General features: G+C 43.6%; 1 protein-coding gene and 1 long non-coding RNA gene across 2 annotated transcripts in view; one reads left to right on the forward strand and one right to left on the reverse strand.

Moving 5' to 3' along the window:
* Positions 1 to 16,314, reverse strand: part of CACNA1C (calcium voltage-gated channel subunit alpha1 C) — a 2,189,932-nt gene that overhangs the window by 461,941 nt on the left and 1,711,677 nt on the right. The gene's annotated exons all lie outside the window — the stretch shown is intronic.
* Positions 6,286 to 16,314, forward strand: part of LOC146854830 (uncharacterized) — a 45,167-nt gene continuing 35,138 nt past the window's right edge. The window contains exons 1-2 of the long non-coding RNA XR_014981221.1: positions 6,286 to 6,420; positions 10,336 to 10,415. This is a non-coding gene — a long non-coding RNA (uncharacterized LOC146854830). The remainder of the gene's footprint in view (positions 6,421 to 10,335; positions 10,416 to 16,314) is intronic.

Here is a 16,314-nt window from a genome sequence, read left to right on the forward strand (position 1 = left end):
TGTCGACAGGGAGGGCATGGGCTTGCTCATGGCCACAGATGAGGGACAGGAGGAGGAGAGTGACCCTCTCCCGGACCTGCTCTCTCAGAACCCTGACGATGGGTCAGTAGATGGTGTTGTCTTTTGCGGCAGCCTCTCTGGACATCAACAAAAGGACTGTAAACAGGGTTCTTCAATCCTTTCGACATATGTTCTCTCTGACACCCAGTCAGACCAATTGGTGTACCCATGAGGTCGACACTGGGGACAGTCTGCCCGTAAAGAGTAAAATCTATCGACAGCCTGATCATGTCAGAGACTGCATCAAGACAGAGGTGCAGAAAATGTTGGAGCTGGGAGTCATTGAGCCCTCGGACAGCCCCTGGGCTAGTCCCGTAGTTCTCGTGCCGAAACCTCACACCCAGGGCGGTAAGAAAGAGATGAGGTTTTGCGTGGCGTACAGAGGCCTCAATGCAGTCACTAAGACTGACGCCCACCCAATACCAAGAGCAGACGAACTTATAGACCGGTTGGCTTCGGCCAACTACTTAAGTACGTTTGACCTGACAGCTGGGTATTGGCAAATCAGGTTAGCTGAGGAGGCCAAACCCAAAACAGCATTGTCTACCCCGGGTGGGCATTATCAGTTCGTGGTAATGCCCTTTGGTTTGAAAAATGCACCTGCCACCTTCCAAAGGCTGGTGAATCGAGTTCTCACTGGGTTGGACGACTTCTGTGCGGCGTATCTGGACGATATCGCTGTCTTTAGCTCCACCTGGGAGGATCACCTGGTCCACCTGAGGAAAGTGTTAGAGGCCCTGCAAAAGGCAGGCCTCATTATCAAGGCCACTAAGTGCCAGATAGGGCAGACACAGGTTGTATACCTGGGCCACCTTGTAGGTGGAGGCCAGGTTCAGCCATTGGAGAGCAAAATACAGGCCATCCAGGACTGGGCTCCTCCAACCACCCAGACTCAGGTTCGAGCTTTCTTGGGCCTGACTGGTTATTACCGGAAATTTGTCAGAAATTATGGATCCATTGTGACCCCGCTAAACGATCTGACAAGTAAAAAGATGCCAAAAAAAGTTCAGTGGACAGCAAGCTGTCAGAAGGCATTCGATGACCTAAAGCAGGCCATGTGCACAGCACCTATCCTAAAGAGTCCAGACTACTCCAAACCATTCATTGTCCAAACAGACGCTTCGGAGTTGGGTGTGGGAGCTGTTCTATCTCAGCTGAATTTTGATGGTCATGACCAGCCCATAGCTTTTATTAGCAGGAGGCTGACCCCCAGAGAGAAGAATTGGTCAGCTATTGAGAGGGAGGCCTTTGCTGTGGTTTGGGCCCTGAAGAAGTTGAGGCCATACTTGTTTGGCACTCACTTCAAGATTCAGACCGACCATAAGCCCCTCTTGTGGCTAAATCAAATGAAGGGTGAAAACCCCAAACTACTTAGGTGGTCCATTTCCCTACAGGGGATGGACTTCACAGTGGAGCATAGACCTGGCACTGATCATGGCAATGCAGATGGGCTCTCCAGGTATTTCCACTTAGAGCAAGAAGACTCACCTGGTCAAGGTTAGCTTATTGTCCCAAAGTTTGGGGGGGGGTCATGTAGGAGAGTAGGGTCTGCAATCCTATGATCACCCAGATTTTTTGCTTTTGCTTCATTGGTTTACGACTTTCCCTGGCTGTGGGCCTGCCAATCAGACCCACAGCCTAGCTGTTCTCTCTCGAAATTAATACACATGTACATTAGGTGCATCCACTAATTGGAACTGGGCCGCCTTGTCAGTCCCTGTCTCAGCATACCCCAGGTATCCAGGGCATCGGTGTACCCAGGGCCTACCAGGGGCTGCAGCATGTATTATGCCACCCCTGGATGGCCGCCCAAATTTGACACAACTGGCTGCACGACAGCTGGGGCAAGGTGGTGTAATCACCCGTTGCTGTCGGTGTAGTAATTCTATACCTAACCCTAAAATGGACACATGGATTCCTATCAGTCACTCCTATGGCAGGCCTTATCAATCCTGAAGGCAGAGTGCTGGGGATCATGTGGGACGGTGCTCTGGCGCGAGCTGAGCCCGTCGACGGCTTGCGGAACCAAGTCCTAAATAGCCGTTCCATGGTGACGCGGGCCAACTACCTTAAAATGCATTATAATCCTTGCGGTTATTTGCTAACTTTGGCATCGCATCACCTACACATGTCGAGTAAGGTGTCATACGAATTGGAATACGAACCCCTCGCCAATTCTGGCGACGGGGTTAGCATTCCCCCCTTTTAGAGGGGCACGACATGGAAGTAACCTTGAACCCCGGTTAAAGTTGACTCAAGCCTCAGCATCACAAAATGGATGCTGCCACCAGACACAAGTCTGACCTCCTGCTGCTGGGAGACCTTCCAGCGAAGGGAGCTTGGACAAAGGGTTTCCTGTCGAGGGCGGTGTTAGCACCATCCCAGACAGGGTTTGTGTATCCCAGGTAGGCAGGGCTGAAAGGAAGGTGATTGCGAGTGGCACCCCGGTGCTCACTGTGCATAGCCCGGCTCAAACCAGTTTCGGGGGCACACCAGCCCCTGAGCTGGGGCGAAGCCGGACAAAGGATAGGGGTGTAACCACCCCCCTCCTGGTCCCACCCATAGGTAGGACCTAGTCACGGGCCAGCCCCTTTTTCCTAGAATAAAGGTGGGAGCGGGTCCCCTTCCCAAATTGGATAATTCTGAATCTTGAACTACTTTCCACGAAAGGAACTCTTGACTTTTCTGAAGACTCTCCCTTGTGGCTAAGGAGTAGCCACCCTGCACCAGCAGGCACCAACTAAGCGCTTGCGGTTTGCTGTACGTCTCTCCCACGGATCAAGACTGCCCAGCTCGACGAGACCCGGGTTCCCTGCCATCTCTGACCTCTACCTACATCGTCAGCCCAGCTGAGATTCGTAGGTGTGACGAGACCTGCGGGACCGGCCATCTTCAGAACCTGCACGACGCTTATCTAACATGCCCACCGAGGGACCCTCGAGTGAGTGTACCTAGGGTTTGAGAAGCCCTAACCCTGAGCGGCTCCAGCACCGAAGTCCGCCTCCCCAGCATCCACGAGATCTGCGTGGGGGCCCTTCTGCTCCTTGCTGTTCACCGCGTTGTCCGACCACTCGCCGACCGGCTTGTGACCCTCTTCACGACGCACCACGATAGTTCGTTTTTCATCACTGGTCTGGTTGCTCCAGACTGGCCCTTGCTCCCCTTCAACAGAGGAGTACCTCGGACCCTCCTGGTCCACTCCAGACGCCATCTTGACTCCCCCGCGTGGGTTTGCCACTGCCAAGACCTGCTGCCCCACTCCTGGGCCCAGCATCATCGACAGCAGACACCTTTGTGGGACAGCTCGCCCTCCATCCTGGTCGCCGCCGCGCCTTCTGGTCCGAGGAACAGCCGAGTCCGACGTCATCCACTCACCTGGTCGAGGTGACTTCAGCCGGTACCTCCCTGGTACCTACACGATCGCTGGCTAGCGGTTGAGAACTGAGTCCCCTCTGCTTTCAGGTTTCCTTCAACACCGATCCAGGCTTGGATCTCGCTGAAACATCGACACTGGTCGCCTACCAGCAACTTCTTCTTTCAGGCTCCTGAGACTACAACGAGGACTCCCGACATCTTGCCGAACCTCACGCAGCCGCAGCCTCTGGGTTAGGTAACTCGAGCATTTCGGTGCTCCATCGCAGGTTCGCTCTACAAGTGTCCAGTTCCTTTTTCGTTTAGTCCCACTGATCGGATCACTCCGGAAGCAGTAACTCCAGACTCTAACCACTCGCATTTCACTGTTAGCGTAGATGGTTTCTCGTGCCCTTCGGGCATTTGTGTAAATTGTGCAACTGAAGTATTTTCTAAGAGTTTTGTAGTGTGCTTAGCTCCCTGACTCATAAAGAGCCAGGGTAGTCTTGTTATAAATAAATATCCTTTATTTTCATAACAACTTGTGTGGTGTCCTTTCACTCGACGTTCAAGGGGTATATGTGATGGTAAACAGCTGGCTTAACACGCCCTCTAGAGCTTAGCCTAAAGACTGCTCGTATCCACGCTACTAGGATAGCTGGTCTAAAAGGTTGACTTACAACCAATCATCAATAAGGGTCGTTTGGAATGATACACAGTGATCACTAGAATAGTGAGCACTACATATCAGGCCAACTTCTCACACCGCCATGATCCTCTCCTGCGCAGAAGGACAAAGCCACTTATGTTCCCATCAAAGGAAATAAATTTAGGGAAGAAAGTATATCTGACAGTCAGGCCTTAACATAACATGATACTCAGAACATCCAATTCAATGTAGCTTTTTCTACAATGCATCCAAAGAATACTACCTGCAAAGGCATTCCTATTAGCTGGTCTATAATTGTTCGCAGAATGCCAAAGAGGCAGTCACACCTCTGGTAGAGTATGCATGATTGCCACCTAGAGGAACAGAGACGTGCAGGTCGTAGACATTAACCATGTATAAGAAATAAGCATCCTGCGATTTAAAGGATGTGTATGATATATCCAGGCAGTTATTTTGCATCGATTTGGGTGATAACTCAAGGAATCAAGAGCAATCTCAGCACACGGTCGGCAATAACTCACAAGATAGCAGGTGACAAGGCCTTGGGCAAGTCAACTGCTGCAAAATGTCTTCTATAGAGAAAATCTGTTCAAACATATGACACGCATAGCACAAGCTAATGGAATGCTAAAAAAAAAGTGATGTATAAAAGAAAAAGAAAATCGCTCCAAGGTGAAAAGACGGCTCTACATGTCAAGGCCCTATGTACATCAATGTACAATAATACAAACTATCCAGCAGAAAAAAAGTTTTTGAGCTGGGAGGGAGCTTGCACAACCATGGGCATACTGCATGGACGGGATGAGTATGTGTTTACAATACTGGCAGCACACTGGTTAAGGTTCTCATTGACATCTCAGGAAACAGTTTATAGTCCTACCACAGTATGGCACTATGCTTTCATGAGCAACAAATAGGACGCAGCCAAATAAAAGTGTCCATAGCTATGGCATTAGCCCTTGATTACGTATGGAGACGTTTGTGGTAATCAATTTGGTAAATATTGTCCTAGTTCTCAAGTCTCGCTAATCAGTGGGAAAAGGCAGTTATTCACACCTTGTGAGGTTGGCTGGAATCAGAATTTAAAAGTGACTGTTCAGACCCCTGATGTGTTCAGAATAGCTCTTGGGGCTGGGCTCCAGTAAGCCCTCTCACAATGAACAGACCTCTCCCACATTCAGCAACTGTGTACACAGCTTCCTTAATTAATATTCCATGTCATCAGGACACATGCACATATCCATTCAAGTCTGCTTTCATGTGCGTTTCTGTTTTGTGGGTTTTCAGAGGTGTTATTGATATAACATTTATTTTGTACATTTTTATCATTTTACGAATGAGTTTTTTGCCTTTAACTGTGACTTCACCAGTGTCATCTAATACCACTTCCTATTATGTTTCACATCTAAGAATTTTGGAAACTTGCGTGCTTATGGAAAATAGCGCCTATGTTGCTTCTGTCGTAATTAACGCACAACTCCTTCTGCAGCAAAAATGAAAGGGAGGCGTACAGTTTTACCAGCTCACCATGTGGTGATTCCCATAAATTTGTAAAACTCTAAGGAGGAAGAAACGTAAACGCAGTTTGTAAACACTGTATCATGGACAAAATAGTTTTGTGAATGGGCGAAGACAATGTTAAGTGACAAAATACTCTGTAATTTGGCAGCAGGATACAGGAAAAGCGGTCTGCTGAAAGTTTGCTCCTCTCGAAATAAAATATTGGTACTTGCATGCTCTGACTACAGGTCCATCTAAATTTTTCAACAAAGTATACCGGTCTTAGCCATAATAAGTACTTTACTTTTTTTTTTATACTTCTTGTCAAATATTAACAGGAGGCCTAATTGTAATATGGCAGACAACTTCTGAAAATGTGGAGAAAACCTACCTTGCCACCTTGCCAATCCAAATTATCATGCAAGCAAACTATCCTTGCTCCACCAACACTGTCACCAAAATATATTCATATTTTTGTACGTTTTAATTTTCCCCCTTCTAAAAGTAAGATCGTTTCATAGGCAAATACAATGTCCTGGTCCCTCGCTATGCCCTAACCTACGTAAATATTACGAAACGTCAACGCTTTTTTACCCCTCAATTAACGCTTGCCATCTCGCGCATGCAAGTGAGACCAACTCTCCTTAAAAGGAGCTGCCTGCCACCGCAGCTGCGCAGTTGAACCAGGAAGTGCTTCGTGTGACCTATTGCCGTTAGCAGCTGCCAGCCGAGGAAACGTTTTTTTTTTTTTTAAATCAAGGAAATACGCTACTTTTCCAAAACCCGGTTTCCCACAAGAAAATACATGTATTTTTCCACTCCCACGGATTCAATTAGAGGTGAGGAGGGGTGAGAAGAATTACCAATGGCCTGCTCATTTTGCAAATGGCATAATACATTCATTGATGATGGTTAAGCTGTGCCGCTCTGCATTTCCAAAGTGACCGTCTTCCCAAAATAAAAGCTCTGTGTGCGAGGTCATTTTATACCATGATGCCAGCTTTCTGGTGGGAGCCTTCCCAGGTGCTCCTGTAACAGTGTCGAACTTACTTTAAAGCACAATCGTGTCACACTTTTTCATCACACTGTCGCGTTTCTCATAGGGAAAAGAAAAATACTGTTACCCTCAATGTCAAGAGCTGAACAGTTGGGAGATGCCAATATGGTTGGCAGAAGTGGAGCCTCGTCTCAGATTTAACAAGCATTGGCAATGCCAATAGGTCTCGCTTTGTGACCTATTTGATCTGTAAATGGTGTTTAGCCATGCCGCGCACCATAGCTAAAGTTGAAAAAAGAACAAAAACGTTTGATAAAGCTGTCGGCGATATTTTGTAATCAAATAACCAAAAAAGAGTCCTTCCTGCTGGGAATGAAAGGGAGACATAACCTCTTTGTAGGACTGGGAAAAATAAATTTTCTTTTAAATAACCCTCACCCACCAGGGTTGCCCAATGGTGGCATGCTTCATCATAGGGTTCATCCCTGCCCTTCTACGAACAGGATCGTGCTGCTACATGGGAAGACGCGGGTGCACTTTGTAAATGGATGTTCCTATACACCTATGTAGGTTGAAATTATGAAGTGGGTTACTTATATGAAAAGGATTGAAAATATTAAACTGGTGGGAACAAATAACCTTATTCACTCCTCTAGTCGATATGCTAAAATCTGGGGATGTTAGGAAAGGCCTAAGGTATATGACCCACCCTTTCCCTGCGATATTTTGTAGCCACACATACATGCCAACATTTAACAAGAGGAAAGAGAGATTTTTGAAAAATAATCAGGAGAATGTATTTTTCCCATTGACTTCTATATCGGCCTGCATCAGGTCAATTGGCATGTATAGGACTTGCTAGTGTGTTGTTGCAGGATTGGATACCAGAAATTCAAATATACGTTTTTTCCATACCTGTCAGAAGCACAGAGAAATCGCAATGCCAGGCAGGGAAAGTGTGACAAAAATGCTTGTAGGAGCAGGTTACTGGCAGTGCATAATCCGAATTACACCAGAGCAGCATCGCCACCTGACGTCCACAGAGGAATCAGGTTTCTGCCTGCAGAAATCGGTAGGCAGGAGACTAGCCTTGAAATCGGTAGTCTCTCGCCTGAATCGGGAGGGTTGGTATGTATGCCCCACGCCTTCAAAATGCCAACATCTCTTTTTTAAATTTTAGTTACTGATCCAAGTTGGAAAGATAGACAACAAACGGCACTAAAGAACGTTTTATTTTTTTAAACTGGCCGGGGGAGTGAAAGCACCAGAGGGGCTAGTGGGGGAGAGGGTGGGAGGGTGAAGCAACACACGATGGTGACGACAGGAAAAGCAGCACAGGGGAGGGAGGGGCAAATGGCAAAGCAATGCGGGGGGGAGGCCAAAAGCAATAGGAGCTGAGACCTGGAGGGGATGCAAAAACAACAAAAGGGGAGGGTGGGAGCGAACACAACAAGGAGAACACAGGTGCATGGAAGCAATGGGTAGAAATAGATGGGCAAGCACAAGAGGGGGGCATGGAGAAGCAGTTGGGCAACAGAGAGCAACACATGGAGTGCAAGGGGAGAAACGTACACGAAGGAGTCGGCTGAAGAACACATTCACTTTAATGGAGTGTTTCACACACAAGAAAAACATAGGGCCTGAAAAGCAAGGAGTGGAAACAGTGATGTCATCCAGTCGAAGAGACTGGAAAGAGGCAATGCATCATGGGAAGGACAAACATAAAATTGACAACTTGGGACAAAAATAGCAATCAGGCAGAGATGAGAGTGACAAGGAAAGCCAACCAATGGAAAGCAGTGAGGGAGCTCTTGGCCTCTGTTTGTTCTTTATATGCCACAACATGCCTAGCAATAGACAGCACATGCGCTCTTTAGTAGGTTTGACGTAAAAATGTAGCCAGTGCCTACTGTATGATATGCTTGTAGGTTTCTCAGCTGTGACAAGAACGACCAGCTCGGGCTTGTCAGCCAAATGAAATGTAACACCCAGTGTGGTTTCTAGGGTGACCATAAAATATACAAATGAGTTCCAATGAAGTACATTTTATGCAATGTGTTTCATACATATGAATTGTGGATATTCTGAAAACTTTAGTGAGTTTAACACTTTAGTAGGTCAAACGTTAGTGCTAGTTGAACTGTGCTTTCTCAATGCTCTACTCCCCACAAAAAACCTCTCCGAACTTCTTTTCTTGTTGCAGGCATTTATTCATGTATGCATGAAGCTCCTGCAGTAATTAGCCTACAGTAAATACATAATGACGTTGGAGAAATCTGTTCCCCCTACTTTTGTCCGCATTACCAGAAAAGACTTTGCAACTCAGTCTCTCCCTCACACGCATGATTGATGCAACTCTCTCTCTCTCCCAAAAACACGTGATGCTGCGGAGCACAAAAAAAATGACACCAACACAGTAAGACTACTGAGCTACCTTGATAGTGCATAAGATTCAGCTATTTTCCCATATTATAAATGAAAATTGGAAACTGAACTGAATTGTTTAAAAAATGATATCAGAATAACAGAGAACATTGAATCATAGCTGTCAAGATACTACGATTCTGCCAATTAGGAACGGGAGATATATGCATGTGTGTCAATAGGAACATCTGGATGGACCAGCAAATATTGCCTAATATATCTGAGATGCTTTTCATGCATGACCTTTCAGTCACATACTGTCAAATGAATCTTCATAAAGAGAGTTGTCATTTGACATGGTTTGTGGTGCTTATAAGAACGTTTAGACTTTGTTGCATGCCTTTGGGGTTATCTTTTATCACTGAATTCTTTCAAATGAAAACACAGCAAAACTTTTTTTTAGAATGATATTCCTATCTTGCAGAGTTTTGCTCCAAATCTGGCAGTTGACAAGGCAGAGTCCTTGCGTAGGATAAAGGCTAAATGTGTCTATTTGAATGGCCTGATAAAAAGGGAAACGAGCAAAGCTCTCTCGATAGGAAGCTTTAAAACAAAGTGTTGGACATTGTTGATGATAGGAAGCTTTAAAACAAAGTGTTGACCATTGTTGACTAACGACTCAAATTGTGGCAGTTAAGAGCTATTCTTGTTGATTTCCCTTGACATGCACTTTAAGATGCTGGCTAATAGAGAGCAAGTCTATGTTTCCTTTGGGGTCTGCCTTTTGTAGGTAGGGCAGACCACACGCTACTAGTACATATCTTCAATAAGGAAGCTGCATTGGGATTTGGGACTCTTATTTGTGTTTAATAGGGCTCTTTTGAATGCTTATGTTTCAGGTTATTTTGTCAGCAAAAAAATCGGTTCAACATTTCTGCAGGTTTGTTCTTTATTTTTATGTCGAACTTTACTTGCCTGCTTAGCTTCCCCTGCTTCGTACGATTTTGTCTCTATGATAGTTGCTCACCCATTTAACTACTTCCTTGCATCAGCAGGAACCTCACGATCACAGGAGGATAACAAGAGAAGTATGTAGTCACGTATAGAGCAGGCAGGCTCGGATTTTCATCCTCTCTTGCCATATTTCGGCGCTCTTTAGGTATGCTACTACTTTTGTCCTCATACCCTGCTCAAGGGCATTTACTATCATTTATACAAAGAAAGACCATATTCCTCATGTTCCTCCCACAGCTCATAGTATCTCACTACAACTTGCAAGAGAACTGACAATAAAACGTGCTTTGTTGGAATATATCTCACCACTGAGTTTAGAGCTCCCCTCGCATGTCTCTCTTCCAGATTATATAATTATGTTATATATATTTCTTTTTAGGTATTATGGTGCAATCATGTAATCTCTGGAGATGCGGCCTCCAGAATAGTTCTTTGTTACAGCAAAGGATGAAGTGGCAGGTAAGATAGCTGAGTGAGTTTAACACATTTTTGATAAGAATTGCACAACCTTATGCTCCACATGATGCTCGTCCAGATTATTTTACTGTGCTCCATAATAAAAGTGCCATTTAGTCCACCATCCTCAAACTACTATCATTGAAAATTAAACTTTTCACAGAGGGACAGAGTCCTCATGCCACAAACCCATGTCCTATCACTACTAGACTATCATAATGTCACTTACCTTGGTCTCCCCAAAATATAACCCTAAAGGCTGCTGGGATCTGGACATAAGGCCCACCACAGCTCTTCAAAAAACAAAACACCCAAACTCTACCATTGTGTTTCACCTCTGAGGGTTTACTCAAGACAAAACTCACGTTTCTTCAGAATTTCTTAAGACATGGTGAAGTACAAGTAGACATTGGCAGTAGGACAAGGAGATGCAGACAGTGTGAAAAGGAGACCAGGAAAGTGGGGTTCGAAGACAGAGTTGCTGGGTCTTTTCACAGATCCTTGAAGTTGTAGTTTCTGTATGAGAAAAACAGAGCTGAGACTGCAGTTATAACCGACTTACCTAAATGCCTGCTATGTAGCAGGAAATAGGAAAGCGGGGCTCTGATACCCCCTTGGCTAACTAATGTAGCTTGGTGGACTAGTCATGAGCCAGTGGTATAGGAGGCTGTGTAAATATTGAGCCAGATCATTGGTTGGAGGAGACCCAAACCCAAGGCGCCAGAACTGGTACCATGGCACCCTTGAGGTGTGTAGACCAAAGTCATAGATTTAGTTGACCAGATAACCCTAATTGGTCTACCACCCAGAATTCAATTGTTCTGAGCCACACTCTGGAGACAACATAACCCTATTGTGTCAGGTGGTTCCATCTTCTCCATGCTTTCAGACAAGGCTCGGGTCAAACTCTAGATCGGTATACTGTGCTCGGTGTCATATGGATATTATCTCTGTGGAGATTTTTGATAGATCCGTGGTCACCGACCCTTAATACGGCTGACTGTTTCAGTCTCACATATGTGACCAGATGGATGTTAAGGAATGACGAAACAGTGACCAAAAGAAAATGGGGGAGATTCACCCCAGAGTTTTTTTAAGAGACAGGACCATGAAGACGGTCAAACCAAACGTTGTTGATGAATCTAGGTCGGAGTCGTACCTGGATACCCCTTGCCAACATCATATAACGCTAAGAATAAGGAACTGGGGAACTTGGCAATGTCGCCCGATGCAGGGAAGCTTTTGAGTGAGGAATCCTCTTTAGAACCCTAGCGAGAGTTGGCCTGGACCATGATTTTATCTCTAAGCTGTCATGGACTGACGCAAATCCATCAGCACATATAGATTGGGGGTGTCATATTTGTTATACTTGCTGGTCTTAGAGGTAGTAGATAGGCTACCCCCTCTCCCTGCTGCTACTTCAGCTAACAGTGGAACCTCTTTCGGACACTATTTGCCTGCCTCAGCACATTAAAAATATGGATACACCTACCAGTAATTCCAAAGGAATGCTTTATGCATATGCCTTACCCCAGACTCCCTCCCCTGTGGCTGTAGTCTAAAATTGAAAGAATATGTCTTGACAAGGTAAGGAGATCTATACACCTCGTATCAGATGAACACCCCTAACTATGGAAATATAATCCGACTATCCATGCAATGTTGAAGGGCTAGATGTCCATCCTTAAAAAAGTTGATCTCTGCAAGTATACTCATATGGGTGTGCCACTGTGGCACAATGCAGGCATCCAAATTGGTGCATTTGTGTTCTGTTGGTCATATTGGTCCTCTACTGGCATTCTGACACAGGATGACTAGTTCAGTGATGGAAGGCTAATTATTTTCACTGGTTTATGTTATGAATTGCAAATTCAGCCCTCTTAGTACTAGTATTATAGATAGATAACACATTGCGTTACAAGCGAACTAGGCCACACCTCTTTCCCCATACCAAGCATCTTTACCTTTACTTTTATATCATAGGAAATGGTGGTTGGAAGTGTAATTGGCATATATAATATCAACCTCAGAACTCTTTTCTAGACCTTTGGAGACTGAGACTTTCTTGTACTGGCAATAGCATTTATCTCATAATTCTCATCCACGACAAAGGTCTAAATGGAGCTAGACTAAAATTCACTTATTTTAAGGAGTAACACAATTTTACAGCTGGCAGGGAAGGCAGGGCTAGATCCAGAAGCTTTCTGCCGGAGGTGTCGACCAGCAGACTTCGACTTGCACATGTCCTTTGGTCTTGGTCCCACTCTGATGAAGTAGATGTTTTTCTTCCCTCACCCAGGGTGGCTATGCCACACGATGTCACAGACACTGAAAGGGTCACCTCTTACTGGCATAGGTAGTTGACCTTTTGACTGACTGTTGTGAAGGTTTACATCTTAAGGCACGAGACCTTCATTAATGTGCCCGCACAAGGTTAATTGCTGACTGAACTACTTTATTTTATAGCCTCTCATGAGCATTTTAGAGACTTAACCATCTGTTCTTAATGTTTAATTGGATAAGGGTATTTTAAGCCATCGAAACGCGTCGACACCTTCTTTTCTACACAAATCTGTTTACATGGGCGACAGCTAACGAGTATTAAGCACGAAAGTACCTGGTTCTACGCCCTACATATTGTTGTTACGGATGTGTAATTTTCTTTATGACATATTGTGTTTGTCTGTATTAGTGACTCTCATTTTCCTTGTTCTTATGTGATTGTGATTTTGTATTTTTTATGAATTCAGGTAGTTCGTTTTTATTGTTAGCTATAGGGTTTTTAAGTTGAATTATCGTCTATATGAAATAACCCTTTTGTTTTTAATATATGTTGAACAAGCAATAAATTTACCTGTGAAGTCAGATTTTTATAAGTAGACAATTTTGTTCTGTGTATTCTTGATTATATGTATTACAATCTTCCTCGGCGTGGATGAATGAATGAATGAGAGTATAGGGTCTGAATGAGGGTACTTGTGGAATTATTTTCACTTGCACTCAATTATTTGGTCCAAAGGATACCTTTTCCATATTACTTCACAGTGCCCTACTCCTTTGGTTTTGAAGGGGCCCTTCTTTTTTTTAGATAAGCTTACAGCACAGCCCTTTGGGTTGAAGAGGTTACTTCTGTTGGCACAGGCCGCTGCTACTTCTAGCATTTACCTGTCCACAGTAGTTTAAGTATGGCCAATTTTAAAACGTTCAGTTTCTCCGAAGAGCAATTTAACAAACTCATTAATCATGGGTCTCATAGTAGACCGATAAATGTAACCAATCAAACCAATCAGGAACAACTACTTAAACTCTACAACTTAAAGAAAAAATTAATTCGTACTGAGCTACATGCTGAGTTTTTAATCGAATATCTAAAAGCAGGTGTGATACCCATAGGGCTTCAAATTAAAAATGAACCCGGCCTATTTGTGGAACATAAAAAATTTCTAGAAACATGGTCACATATAGCGAATCGCTGTAGTCGCGATTGGCTTATCCTCATTATAGAAACAGCTCAAGAGGTAATTATAATTGAGAAGAAAACCATTGAAGAAATGGAAAGTAAAATTAAAGATACTACCATGATAGATGAGATCAAGAAAAGACTGGATGAAATGAAGCAAGAAACCGAAGGGTATAGAGAATATTTAGTCAATAAAAAAACGAATAAACTTAGGAAAGACATTGAGAAATTTAGTGTGGAAAGAGTATACCCGTATTTAGAAAAAGACTACTATAATGCGAGAGGCGATCAAAAATGGGAAAAACCTAATTATCAGAAACCCATATACTCCAGAGGAGGGAACAAAAGGATCACATTCTCGGCTACATCCTGCTCCAGCAGTGAAGAAGAGGAACATCACCCGGAGAATAGGGTCCGTACTGGATATAATCCAGATCCCGATTCTTTTTTAGGCCAACGCCAGAAACGCGAACAGGGAAATTTCAGGAACCCCAACAGGGGAGACACAACGAGGAACTCTCTCCCCCAGGAATATCTAAAAACAAGGAATCGCAGATATTGGCGGTAGACAAAATCCCTATCATTAACCTCTCTTCAAAAATTTTAACAAAACCACAAATGGAAGTATTAGAGAGAGGATTTAGTTTTGCACCCACAGTAGCACCTAATAAATTTGACTTTGATACAGATCTTAAATCGTTCTTTAGAAAGATTAGACTCACGGATTTCTTTGTAGGGAAAGAGAATCACCCCAACACCAATATTACTGGCTTTCGGGGTAAGTCTACCTTTACCCCTAACTTAGGACATCTCCACTTTTGAAAAAATTGTGGAAATAGAAATTAAATCGTTATTTGAACGTCCCTATAAGTCTAATAATAATCTTTCCCTAGAACATAGGAAGGCGCTTAGGGAATTAAAGGAAGACACCAATATTATTACGAAACCTGCCGATAAAGGCGGGGGTGTAGTAATTTTCGATCGGAAAACATACGATGATAAGATGATGATGATGCTTAATGTAAAAGAACATTACCACCCAGTCTCTCATAATAAGAATATTCAACTTAAAAAAGAGGTCTATAATCTATTGGAAGTGGCTATTAATGAAAACTGGATCAGTGAAGAAGAATATAAATTCTTATACAGTTTAGATCCTATTACACCAGCAATCTACGGATTGCCGAAAATTCATAAGGATATTGATAACCCCCCAATGCGACGTATAGTCAGTAGCATTGGGTCTATCCTAGCACCTCTTAGCAAATATGCCGATTTCTTTCTAAAACCCATAGTGGCCAAACAAAGATCCATATCTAAGAGATTCAGCACATGCTATTGCAACCTTTGAAGGTCTGGGCTTCAATGGGGTGACCCAACTTTTGGTCACCCTTGACATTGAAGCCCTTTATACAAATATCCCACAAGAAGATACTATCAGAACTATTAGAGCTTTGCTTCTGACAGAAGATCTTGGTGGTGGTAACCTAGACTTTATCATGATGTGCGTCAGCATGGTATTAAGAAACAATTTTTTCCTATACAAAAAGGATCTCTATCACCAAATCAAAGGGACTAGTATGGGTACAACTTGCGCCCCAAGTCTTGCCTGTCTTTATGTCAGTCAATTTGAAAAAGTTCATGTTTTTAATGAACTGGCTCCTTTTTTTGAAAATATCAGTCAGTGGCACCGCTTCATTGACGATATTATCTTTGTTTGGAGTGGTGCCAGTGATCAGCTGGAGGAATTCATAGCTTGGCTTAATTTAGGGGATCTCAACCTTAGATTTACATCCCAGTGGAGTAATGTGTGTATAAACTTTTTGGACATCTGTATCAAAAATAATGAGAACGTATTGGAGGTTGAGCTCTACAGCAAACCAACAGACAAAAATACACTGTTACACTACTAGAGCTACCACCCGAAAGCACAGAAAGATAATATCCCCTTTGGGAGTTTCTGCGAATTCGCAGAAATTGTACCACACTAAAAGACTTTTATGTTCATTCAGATAATCTCAAGAAGAAACTAATGGACAGGGGATACCCTAAAAAACTAATCAAAAATTCATTTAAAAGAGCCAGATTTTATGACAGGGAGTCTATGCTTGACATAAATAAAAGGAAAGATAAAAACAAAAATGAGGATAAGATTGTGTTTGTTAGCAAATTTTCATCCATGAGTAATCAAATTAAGAATATAATTAACATAAATTAGAAAATATTTAATGATGAAAGAGAGGAACCCTTTAAAAAACCGCTGTTTGCTTTTAGGCGCAACGTGAACCTCCGCAATTCACTGGTATATACCTATAGGGACAATGAAGATAATATTCAAACAACCTTGTTTCAATCCAAGGCAATAGGCAATAATAAATTCGGATCCTGCTCGGTATGTGAACAGTGTATTGTCAGCAAACAAATTATGTACCATGGCAATAC

The sequence above is a fragment of the Triturus cristatus genome, chromosome 4_1 (assembly GCF_964204655.1).
Source record: "Triturus cristatus chromosome 4_1, aTriCri1.1, whole genome shotgun sequence".
NCBI lineage: Eukaryota > Metazoa > Chordata > Amphibia > Caudata > Salamandridae > Triturus > Triturus cristatus.